The sequence below is a fragment of the Odocoileus virginianus genome, chromosome 31, assembly GCF_023699985.2.
Source record: "Odocoileus virginianus isolate 20LAN1187 ecotype Illinois chromosome 31, Ovbor_1.2, whole genome shotgun sequence".
Lineage (NCBI taxonomy): Eukaryota > Metazoa > Chordata > Mammalia > Artiodactyla > Cervidae > Odocoileus > Odocoileus virginianus.
Window position 1 is genome coordinate 43131360 of NC_069704.1, and position 13471 is coordinate 43144830.

A 13471-nucleotide genomic window follows, 5' to 3' on the forward strand; every position below is an offset into this window, starting at 1 on the left:
ATATAGCTGGGGCGGCCCGCTCCCCGCTCCGCCCATGCGCGCTGTGGAGCCCCGCCCCCTTGGCTGCGCCCCGCCCGCGGCCTCGTGACTCGGGCTGCGCGTGGGCGGGGCTAAGCCGGCGGGCTGGGAGAGGAGCTGACCAGCGTGCTGGGCGGAGGGCTCCCGGGCAGCGAGAGGGACCCAAAGAAAGGCAATATTGAAGGGAGAAATAGGAGAAAGGAGGGAGAGGGAAGAAAGACAACGTCATTCAAGAAAAAAGTCAACAGGCATTTCCTAACGCTGAATGAAGAGACCTCAAGTTCAAAAAAAGAGAAACACTTTGAAAAACAATATAAAACCTATTCCGTTGAATATTAACATAGGGCACTATGTGCCACCATTTTTCTCACTTTATTATCTTCCTTTCCAATGTATTCGCTCCCGTGACCATTCAAAAAGCATATTGGACTGTTTCAGAGTGTGAAAGACAAGCTGTCATGTATTTGGAGACTATTTAAAGGATAGTGTTGGAGGGAGGAAGCCAATTCTGACTCCGTGTCGGAAACTGTTTCTTTGATTTGCTTTTATTATTATCATCATGTTCAATGGCTTGCCTGGAGGACCCTGTCCCTCTGCTTGGCTGTAAACTAAAGTGCCTTTGTTCAACTTGCAGAGAGAGAGTTAGTCCCTGCCCACCTGTGAATAGAAGAGATTAACTTATCCCTTCCAAAGGCTGGCCATTCCCTTGGAGATGTCTTGCGAGACTGAAGACCCTTTCGCTTTACTTCACCACTGCATCTCCCGCTCTCTTCTGCCTCTTGACTTTAGTTACTCGTTGCTTCTTTCTCTCTGATCTATGAAAGAACCTGCCATCCGGACCCCAATAAGATGGTTATTTTGAGGCGCTAGCCTGCCATCTTCTTGGTCTGCCAGCTTCCCAGTTAAAGTCTCTTCCTTGTCTCAACATTTCGTCTCTTGCCTATGGTACGGGCGAGCAGAGAAAGCTTGGGCTCGGTAATAATAGCACTAATGCAGGAATGAGTAGTTGGCTGTAGAACATATCTGTGACGGCTTGCTGCCTGAGTGATTGCTTGATGGTGGTGCTATTTACTGGGTGGACAGAGAGAAGGAAGTGAGGAACATTACTGGTGGTGGAGAAAGAAAAGAGAAAAGCCAATTGTCTGGGGATCTGTTCAGTTTTAAGTTTCTTGTGGAATGTTCAGAATGAGATTTCTATTTGACTAAATAGGTGAATATCCCAGGAGAAGATATCTGGGCTGAACTGACCTCAAAATCAATAACTTATCACCATGCTGGTAATATGAAAATATAAGAGGTAAGCCAGATTGTGTGTGTGTTGTGAAGATGCTAAAGACCAACTTTAAAGAGATCCCTAAGGTTAGGGGATGTACCGAGGAAGAGTATGCTGTAATCAAACCTGGAATGATATTGGAGTTAGAACCCAGAGCACATGTCCTAGAAGCAAAAAAAAAGAGAAAAATTTGAGGGGTTATTGTACTGTTAATGCCAAAAACTGAAGAGAAGGCACATAATAAAAGTAGTACTAGCACTCTGTGTATTTGACCTTTAGAAGACCATTGTAATATAATGGAAAGATAGATGCTTAGTGGATAATAATAAACTTGTTTACATAGGTGGAAATTGTAGGAGTTGAACTGAATGTGATGGTGTTATGTTACAAATGAAGTGATCATTATTTAAGTTAATTAAAGTCTATTTTCCTTTTGGCATAAATACTCATAACCTTTTTGAACTGAATCACTGAAGGAAGTATTCCATAATTTTGAGTCAGATAGAGCATCATTTAGTATGTCTTATAATTTTTTTAAAAAGGCAAAACAATATGAGGCACCATTTTGTTTTAATTCATGGAATGACTGTAATTTTTAATTAATGTCCAAAGTTGTCAACAGTATAAGAAAACAAGAAGTTTCACATTTTATTTATTAAAGAATAATTGATATCTAGAAGAGCAGTTTGATGGTATCAAATTCAAATATTTTATTTCCAGGAACTTTATTTATCCTCAGTAAAATTTTATAATATATGGCAAATGTTTTCAATTATACATGATATATTAAATATCACATATTATATAATATGTATGATCCCTATTAATCTATATTTATTACATGTATCTATACAGAGACTGGAGAAGGAAATGGCAACCCACTCCAGTATTCTTGCCTGGAGAATCTCATGGACAGAGGAGCCTGGTGGGCTACAGTCCATGAAGTTGCAAAGAGTCGGACACAACTGAGTGACTAAGCATGCATACAGAGATATCTATTGAACCATTTTAGAAATAGCAAAATTGTAGAATTAATCTAAATTAAATGCCCATTCATAAGTTATGACCTGTTTAGTCAAATGTATTCCTCAGCCTTTGAAGAATTAGTGTAGCTTTTTTTTTGCTTTAATATTTTTATTTATTTATTCCTTTGGGAGCCCTGGGGTCTTAGTTTCAGCATGTGGGATTGGATCTTTAGTTGCAGCATGTGGAATATTTAGCTGTGGCATATGAGCTCTTAGAGACATGCAGACTCTTTGTTGTAGCATGGGGGATATAGTTCCCTGACCAGGGATCAAACCCAGGACCCCTGCATTGGGAACGTGGAGTCTTAGACACTGGACCATCAGGGAAGCCCTTAGTGTAGCCTTAAGTGTTGAAATCTTAAAAATCCTCCAAGATAAATTCAGCATTTTTTAAAGAAATTGAAAAACAGTATGTAGAGTAGATTAATTTGTATACATTTTAAGTATATACATATATTATATATATACATACATATATGTAAATTGTGTGTGTGTGTGTGTGTGTGTGTGTGTGTATGAAGGCTTCCTGGGTGTATGTATATGTAGCATTAAGTGTTGAAATCTTAAAAATCCTCCAAGATAAATTCAGCATTTTTTAAAGAAATGGAAAAATGGTATGTAGAGTAGATTAATTTGTATACATTTTAAGTATATACATATACATATGTGAATGTGTGTGTGTGTGTGTGTGTGTGTGTGTGTGTATGAAGCCTTCCTGGGTGGCACTAGTGGTAAAGAACCCACCTGCCAGTGCAGGAGGTGTAAGAGATGTGGGTTGCATCACTGGGTCAGGAAGATTACCTGGAGGAGGTTATGGCAACCCACTCCAGTATTCTTGCCTAGAGAATCCCTTGGACAGAGGAGACTGGTGGGCAACAGTCCCTAGAGTCACAAAGAGTTGGACAGGACTAAAGCAACTTGGTGCACACACGGATATTTGAATATGAATAGGAGAGAATTCTACTTTTAATTAACTAAATTTCCATGTAGTTTCAACCCTTTAATATGTGTTTACACTGAACTTTTTCAAATGCAGTGTATGACAGCTTTATTATTTATTTGTTTCTAATTAGAGGATAATCACTTTGCAATACTGTGGTGGCTTTTGCCATGCATCAACATGAATCAGCCATGATTCAGGCGTACATGTGTCTCCTCGCTCTTGAACCCTCCTCCTGTCTCCCTCCCACCACATCCCTTTTGGTGGTCACAGTGCACTGGCTTTGGGTTTCTTGTGTCATACATCAAATTCCCACTGGCTATCTGTTTTACATTTGGTAATGTATATGTTTCAATGCTATTCTCTCAAATCATCCCACCCTCTCCTTCCCCCACTGTGTCCAAAGCCTGTTCTTTATATCTGTGTCTCTTTGCTGCCCTGCATATAGGATAGTCAGTACCATCTTTCCAGATTCCATATATATGCATTAATATACAATATTTGTCTTTCTCTTTCTGACTTACTTTAACTCTGTATAATAGACTTTAGGTTTATCCATCTCATTAGAACTGAAATGCATTCCTTTTTATAGACAGCTTTATTTTTTTTATAAAAATTGTAATCTGGTCTTCTCATGGTAATTTTTCACAATAGTAGGTACATTTAAAATATGAATACTAGACTGCTAACTATCATTACACCTTTACCCTTTCATAGTAGTTGAAGATTTTTAACTTTTAAAAAGTTTTCTTTAGCTTTTTACTCTGTAAACAGAAAACAGTTATGCTCTGTAGTGCATAAGCAAAATATGAATCCCAACATTTATTTAATAAATATTGAAACAACTTATTAAGTGTACTGGGCAGGCACTGTTAGGTACGGTTGCACCAGTACCTAAACAAAGTCCCTCTACTCGTGGTATTTATGAGTGGAAAAATCAGAAACCAAACCACATATTAATAAAGTGCCTGGTGATGGCAAGTGTGATGAAAAATTATAAAACAGAGTGAACAGTAAAAGAATGATCAGGGTGGATAGAAGATTTTATTTTAGCTTTTTAAAATATTTCTTTCTTTATTTGGCTGTTCCAGCTCTTAGTGGCTGCATGTGGGATCTAGTTCCTTGGCCAGGGGTCCAACCTGCAGCCCCTGCTTTGGAAATGTGCAGTCTTGACCACTGGACCACCAGGGAAGTCCTGAGAGAAGATTATAGACAGTGTGTTCAGGGAATGCACCTCTCAGCCACCTGAGATCTAAATGAAGAGAGAAAGAAAGTCATGGAAGCTCCAGGAGACGTGTGATTCAGGTGGGGAAAGAAGTGCAAAAGTCCTTGGGTGAAAGGGCAGTGGCACTAGGATGGATTCAACTTAGCAAAGCGCAGTAAGAGAGAGGACTGGGCCAGACGAAGTAGAGCCTTGAGAGCTATGGATAAGGGTTTGAATTTTATTCTTAGTGTGATGAGAGAGTTTTACAAAGGGATAATGTGATCTGGTTAGGCTTTAAGAAGGCATTTTGCTCTAGTAAGCAAAAAGTGCATTGGGGCAAAAGGCAAAGGAGAAATCAAGACCAGTTAGGAAGCTACTGAAGTTGTCTGGGGTGAGCAGTGGTGAGTCAAACTATACTGATGGCTCTCCTTCAGCACAGCCCCACCACATGCTGGCCTTACCTCCATTAAAGAACTCATCACTGTCATGACAGCATCAGGGTTATTTATACTTTTCTCCCTTGCTGTTCCTGTCTGTAACCCCAGATACAAACCAGGGGGGTTGGCAATGGGATATATTGAAGAGGGTAGTTAGGAGAAACATTTTGAAGAAAAAAAAATGATATAATACTGCTGAGACAGGAATCATTAACTGGGGACCCATGGAAATCTATGAGACCTTGTGCAAAATGTATGCATATGGGTATCTTTCATGGAGATGACCCATAGGTTTTTGTCAGAATCTCAAAGAAGCCTGAAACTCTTAAAGAAAACAAAATAGCTAAGTGTCATTAGTTGAAAAAGTGGTATTTTCATTTATAGAATCATATTTCTGAATGGTAGTATCAGATATCTGGTATTACTTGGCACTATCTCCAACTTTTAGAATTTATTTTAAAATAAAATAAATGATTCTAAATAAAATAAAAAATAATAAGTATTTATTTATTTATTTGGCTGCACTGGGTCTTTAGTTGTGGCATGTGGGATCTAGTTTCCTGACCAGGGATCAAACTTGCATTTGGAGCATGGAGTCTTCCCTACTGGACCACTAGGTAAGTCCCATCTCCAACTTTTAAATAATTACAATTATTTTTATTTTGCAATTTCTTAGAGTCTTATGATGGTATCTGTGTAGTACAAGTAATTAAAAAATCTTAGTCAAGTGAATTGAATATGAGAATTTCCCAGTTATTAGAGCATTAATATTTGAACACTGTTCCTCATTTTTTTCTTTTTATTTATTTTTTTCTCATTTTTAAAAAAGTATTTCCTTAGCATATAAGCAAGAGAAAGGGTGAAACAAATATTGTACACATAGAAAAATATAGATAGGAAATCATGGGGAAAATCTTAGCTTTCTTTTTTTTTTAGAAAAATAAATTTAATAACAAATTAATAATGAAGAAACTCAAGCTGGAATATCATGAGATTTTACCGTATCTGTTAAATTAGCAAAACTAACCCAGTGATTCTTTTTTCAGCACTGGCAGGATTGGGGAATAAGAAGGGCACCAACACATTACTCCTGGCTTTGTAAATTGGCCAGTCCTTCTGGAGAGCAACCCGGTATGGGTTGGGGATCATAAAACTGTTCATAGTGTTTGATCCAATCGTTTGTTTTAGCAATTTCAGCAATGGGATTATTAACCAAAGGAATGTGTTTATAGCTTGTTATGGCAAAATGAGTACTCATAGAGAAAATGAAGTAATAACCTAAATAGCAATAGTGATCTAGACAAGGATTCTATATTTAGCGGCATGCACATGATGTATATATAAACTAGTGAAATTTAAGTATATGGAACTATTTATATAAAATAATAGTGAGCTAAACACAGATATTGACCAATTGCAATATTGTAAAACACTTTTGTACACTGCTAAAAGTCAGAAGACATAGTGCAGTGATATAAATAATTGATAATTGCAGAGGTCTACTTTTCTGTTCTAAATTGAATGTTAAATGTTCAAAGTCACATACATTCACACACACAGCATCACCTGAGGGAGGGGGTGGAATACAGTATTATGTTTAACAGGTTCTGGACCCAGACAGCTTAGTTGAAGTCTCAGTTTCCTTAGTTCTGTGGTCTTGAACAAAAATTCATTTGCTTATTTATTGTCTCTAGGTCTCATTTGCAAACTGGAGATCACAATGCTACCATCTTCATAAACTTGTTGTAAGCCTTAAAAGAGATTACTGCAAAGTGTTTGGCAAATAGCAAGTGCTAAATATGTTTTAAGTAGCATTATTTTTGTATACTTTGATCAATCATGTGCCTATTAATTACTTTGTCTCAGGCTCTTTTCTCACAGCTTGATAAATGGCCCATCTCCCTGACTAGTTTGTATTAAGCAGGGACTATATCTTATAAGTTGGAGAAGGCAATGGCACCCCACTGCAGTACTCTTGCCTGGAAAATCCCATGAATGGAGGAATCTGGTAGGCTGCAGTCCATGGGGTTGCTAAGTGTCGGACATGACTGAGCGACTTCCCTTTCCCTTTTCACTTTCATGCATTGGAGAAGGAAATGGCAACCCACTCCAGTGTTCTTGCCTGGAGAATCCCAGGGAAGGGGGAGCCTGGTGGGCTTCTGTCTACGGGGTTGCACAGAGTCGGACACGACTGAAGTGACTTAGCAGCATATCTTATAAGTGAGCTTCCCAGGTGGCGCTAGTGGTAAAGAACCTGCTTGCCAATGCAGGAGACTTAAGAGACGTGGATTCAGTCCCTGGGTCGGGAAGATCCCTTGGAGGAGGGCATGGCTATCAACTCCAGTATTCTTGCCTGGAGAATCCCATGGACAGAGGAGCCTGGTGGGTTACAATCCATAGGGTCGCACAGTCAGACACAACTGAAGTGGTTTAGCATGCACACGTGCATGCCCACACACATGTGAACACACACACATCTTATAAATATCTTGTGTATTCTATCTGTAGTACCTAGATATCTGTAGGTATTACCTGTAGTAGTTATCTGTAGTACCTAGTGCAAGGTAACTTGCACATAAACATAATAAATATCTAGTTTGTACATGCTACATCACTTCAGTCGTGTCTGTCTCTTTGCGACTCTTTGGACCGTAGCCCACCAGGCTTCTCTGTCCATGGGATTACCCTCGGCAAGAATACTGGAGTGGGTTGCCATTTCCTTCTCCAAAATATCTAGTAGATGAATACAAATGAGTTTCTCTTTTCCTAAGGATGAATAGTTCTCCACTAACTTCTAAATGAAGGGTTTTTCCTAAGGAACACTCACCCTGTCAGATTGTATGCTGGTTACTATCTTCTTGTTGTATTGAAATCCTATCCTTATTTTACCCCAAGGAAGGCAAGACCAGTGGATCTCAGCAGCAGGGAATGTGGTTGGAACATGAGACTCAGAGTCACCAGCTCCGTCTCAGCAGACTGTCCCCTTATGAACAGTGTGACCCTGGACCAGTCCTCAATTCTTTTTGTCTCTGAGTCTCCTTATATCAGCTGGGAAGATTTCATGTCATTGTTTTCAAGGATGTAAAAGAAGACTTCCAGAAATCAACATTGCAAACAGAAATGTAAATTTACTGTAAATGTAAATGTAACTTACTCTTTTTCACAAACGATTAAGAGGAAGAAAATTATATTAAAGAAGGGCAGGGAAAGAAAAGCTCATGCCAGTGACCTAATTTCCTCCATATAATGTGTGTCTCTCTTTGCTGGAAAATCTGGGACAAGGAAAACATTATGAAGACAAATCACAGCAAATTAAATCACTAGGTCTATACATTTCCATGTAACAAGGCATCAACAAGAGTAATATCATCAATATGAAATTTTCAGCCTGAGATGGGAGAAGAAGCTAATTATATTTATGTATATTTATATATTTTCATATATATTCATGGAAAATGGATGAGGAAACAGTGAAAACAGTGACAGACTTTATTTTTGGGGGCTCCAAAATCACTGCAGATGGTGACTGCAGCCATGAAATTAAAAGATGTTTGCTCCTTGAAAGAAAAGTTATGACCAACCTAGACAGCATATTAAAAAGCACAGACATTACTTTGCCAACAAAAGTCCATCTAATCAAAGCTACTGTTTTTCCAGTAGTCATGTATGGATGTGAGAGTTGGACTACAAAGAAAGCTGAGCACCGAAGAATTGATCCTTTTGAACTGTGGTGTTGGAGAAGACTCTTGAGAGTTCCTTGGACTGCAAGGAGATCCAACCAGTCCATCCTAAAGGAAATCAGTCCTGAATATTCATTGGAAGGACTGATGCTGAAGCTGAAGCTCCAATATTTTGGCCACCTAATGAGAAGAACCGACTCGTTTGAAAAGACCCTGATGCTGGGAAAGATTGAGGGCAGGAGGAGAAGGGGACGACAGAGGATGAGATGGTTGGATGGCATCACTTACACAATGGACATGAGTTTGAGTAGGCTCTGGGAGTTGGTGATGGACAGGGAGGCCTGGCGTGCTGCAGTCTATGGGGTCGCAAAGAGTTGGACATGACCGAGCGGCTGACCTGAACTGAACATATTTATGTATATGGGTGTTTTCTGATTTTGACTCTCAGAGGCAGAGTGAGCTTTATAGACTTGAAACTGACCTTGGCCTTCTGAACACTGAGGCCTCTGGTTCTGTTTCATGTCACTTTCATTGTCACTAGGGTCACTGTTGTGTTGTGGAAAGGATGCAGACAGAAAAGGGCCCCCTATGATAAGAACATGACTACTTAAGAGTGAGCAGTGTTTAAACATATAGCACCAATGTTTATGCAATAAGATGTTGGCCTTATCATGATATGGTCATGGGAAAAAGTGTCCTTGAAACTCTAGGTGCCCTTTGTCAAAGACGTCCTTTTATTGCTATTTCAAAGACAGCTGTTTCTCACCCCAAATGTTGCAAACAAAATGAATCATTTCTGTAAATGTTGATGCATCTATTTGATCAAATATTATTCAGACTCTTGGACAGACGGAAAAATATCTTAAACATGGGAAAATTCTTCACAATACAGCGTTAAGTCAAAATTCTATAGGAAATGTCATACACAGTAAAATTTCTATTATCTATAGATGTACATGCACCCTTTGAGAAAATATTGGAAAGAAATATATATATATATATAGATGTTAACAGTGACTATCTCTGAGTTATGGGATATTTGCATTCTTTATAATTGTCATTTTATTGATATACTCTTACATTATACTTTTTAATCAGAAATAAAATTAGGAATATTAAGATACATCTGTTTAGAATATTATGGTTTTCATTTTAATAGGAAGCAGTTTCAACTCATGGTAAAATAAGCACCTGTTCAGGCAAATTTAAAGTTCTGTATTGCAGAGATCTGGAAGGAATTTGGGACAAAGAAAGTGGTGAAGGACAACATAGACTCAACATTTGATGGGAGCTTGTTGTTTTTACCTCTGAGACTAGTTTGATTGTTAAAACTGTAGACCTTGTGTGTGTATGTGTTTAGTTGTTCAATCATGTCCGATTCTTCACGGCCCCATGGGCTGTAGCCCACCAGGCTCCTCTGCTCGTGGAATTTTCCGGGCAAGAATATTGGAGTGGGTGCCATTTCCTACTGCAGGGGATCTTCCTGACCCAAGGATCAAACCCATGTCTCTTGCGTCTCCTGCTTGGGGATCAACTAAACCTTACCTCTCCAATTTACAAATGAGGAAACTGAAGTTCAGGGAAGTAAGATGATTTCCCAAGTTGCAGAAGCAAGGTAGTGGCTAGGCTAGGAAGACAAATCTAACTTTCCTAGATTTCATTTTTAATTTTCTTATTATTTTATTTATCTATGGTTGCACTGGGTCTTTGTTGACGTGTGTGGGCTTGCTCTAGTTTTAAAGAGCAGGGGCTCCTCTTCACTGTGGCGCTCAGGCTTTTCACTGCAGCGGCTTCTCTTGTTTTGGAGCACAGGCTCCAGGGTGCATGGACCTCAGTAGTTGCAGCACAAGAGCTCAGTACTTGTGGCACACAGGCTTAGTCGCTCTACAGTATGTGGGATCTTCTGGGCCCAGGAATTGAACCCATGTAGCCTGAATTGGCAGGCAGACTCTTAACCACTGGACCACCAGGGAAGTCCTAACCTTCCTAGACTTTAGACCATGCTTTTTTTTTTTTTTTTTGCTCTATAGCATCCATAGCTGCCCAGTTCTGGCTCTGTCCCCAATTATGCTTTTGGATAAATCTGGAAGATTCCCTCTGATGCAGGCTAATTCTAGATGAGCTGCTCTTATCTCCATGTAGGGAAACTTTGGAAGACCAAATTATTTCTAAGACAGGTGGGTGCTTCTGATGATCTTAAATGAGGATTCCAGAACTAACTCTGACCTGGTATCTGTCTGAAGCCCCTTCTTTGCTTGCAAAGATGACCTGGGGATAACCTAGACTTGGAACATCTGGGATTCTTAGGAAAAAATTCTAGGGGTTTATTCTAATTTGGATCATTTCCACTTTTCCATCAGTTGTCATGGCAATGTGCATGTACTGTCTCGACATCAGAGTCTGACCATTGCCAGAAAGAGGCCTTATTTCCTGGCTTACTTATGATGTATGATGGGAGGTGCAGTAAAAGCTTGAGTGACATTTTTTGTTTTCTTTAGCTAAGACAGCACAAGAGATGGTTTATTATACACATTTTACATTCAGCCACAACTGAGAAGAGAACTAGTCCATAATATAACAGGTCCAGGGCAAAGGACCAAAAGGGACCACTTAGATATGAGCAAGGTGGGTCTCTCAAAGGTGGTTGAGGTGATCAGAATGGCCATAGATATTCCAGACCCACTGAGACAAGTTCTAGATTGTAGGCATGCAGTCCAACAATTAGTACCAGTGTCCCTGGCTTCTCTTGTTTCTGTTGCTTCCTTGGGTGTACAAGTTCACTTGGACCTCTGCTCATCTTTCTTCTTTTGTGCTTCAGCCAGCACATTCACTTCTTCCTCCACTTTGCTCTCATATCACAGAGGTTTCTCAAAAGATGGTGTTAAGGCTGAGAGCTTGAGTGACATTTTTTAGCAAGCAATGCATATCGAATGAGGCTTCCCAGGTATCGCAGTGCGTAAAGAACCTGCCTGCAATGCTGGAGATGTCGGAGATGCAGGCTCAATCCCTGGGTTGGGAAGATCCCCCGGTGGAGGGCATGGCATCCCACCCCAGTGTTCTTGCCTGGAAAATTCCATGGACAGAGGAGCCTGGTGGGCTACAGTCCACAGGGTTGCATAGAGTTGGACACAACTGAAGTGACTGAGCATGCATGCATGCATATTGAGTGAGCACTGATAATGCGCTCAGCATTGTGCTAGGCACTGGAAAGCCTCCAAGGAACTAGAGAGCACTGGGCTAAGCTCTGTAACCTCAGGCAGAGAATCTCTGACCCTGTGTCACGTCTTCTTTTGTAATTGATGTGTAATTGCTTCGCAGTGTCACATCAGTTTCTCCTGTACACTGTGCCCCATCTTTAAAGTGAAGGTAACCTTACTATGGAACTTGCCTGGTGGCTTAGTGGTAAAGAATTTGCCTGCCAATGCAGGAGACCTGGGTTCAATCTCTGGGTTGGGAAGATCCCTTGGAGGAGGAAATGGCAACTCACTCCAGTATTCTTGCTTGGGAAATCTCATGGACAGAAGAGCCTGGCAGGCTACAGTCCACAGGATCACAAACAGTCAGACACAACTTAGCGACGAAACAATAACAAACCTTACTATAAAGAATGTTTCTAAGGAAGTGAAGTGAAAGTTGCTCAGTCATGTCCAACTCTTTGTGACTCCAAGGACTGTACAGTCCATGGAATTCTCCAGGCCAGAATACTGGAGTGGGTAGCCTTTCCCTTCTCCAGGGGATCTTCCCAACCCAGGGATCAAACCCAGGTCTTCTGCATTGCAGGCAGATTCTGTATCAGCTGAGCCACAAGGGAAGCCCTGTTTCTCAGGAGCGAAAGGCTAAATTGTAGAGACGAGATGAACACGTACGATTTGACAGAGAGAAGGTGTGAAACAGCATGGGGTGACTTGCTAGATTGCCTAACTGGCAACAGAAAGCTCATCTAGGCCTTGCTGAGGTCAGATTAGTCTTCATAGGAAGGCAGATCTGTTTGGTTAGACAGAATTTGGGGCTAACTTGAATTAGGGAGCAATATGGCATGTCCCATGTGACTGTTGAGTAAGGTCCCATAAATTCTCATGGTTAGCAAGACGTAATAGCTCTGAAGCAGTTCATGGTGGGTAGTGCATTTTGAAGAGGAATTGATTTTAGGGAACTTAGCGTCTGGAAATTCCCCCAATAAACAGAGGAATTTAGTCAGAGCAGAGTCAATGTATTATTATTTTTCTGATAAGTGTGTAGGATCTAATATGTACCTTCCATGTGATGGGTGTTCTTCTGAGTGCTTGCTGTTCATTTATTCACTGAATCTTCACAGGAACTCAATCAATTACAAAGTACTATAAATTAGCCAATTTAGCAAAAACTCTCTAAGTTGAGGCACAGAAAAATTAGATAGTTTCTCCAAAGTCTCACAGCTAATAAATGGCATAAGTAAGACCCAAGCTCTGCTAATCTAGGTGCTTCTTCTCTGTTTCCTGGTATTTGTAGAAAGATATTTATAGAAAGCGTGGCTTTTGTTCCTATGAGAAATTACCATTGGCCTTTCATACTTACACTGAAGTCATGGACATTTCCACAGGCCTTCTGGTCAATGGTTTTTTAGGTCTACAAACTCTGGTCTACAAATTAAAGTTAATAAGGAGGGCCTTTCCTGGTGCTCCAGTGGTTAAGACTCCGTGCTTCCAAAGCAGGGGGCATGGATTCAATTTCTGACTGGGGGACTAAGATTCCACGTACCTTGCGGTGAGGTTAAAAAAAATTTTTTTAATACAATTAATAATTCCATATATATAAAAATAAATGGAAAAAATATTAAAAAAAATAAATAAATACAATTAATAAGGGGCCATGACTGAGGCTCTGATTCTAAGGGTTAGCAGTGGATTTTAAAACC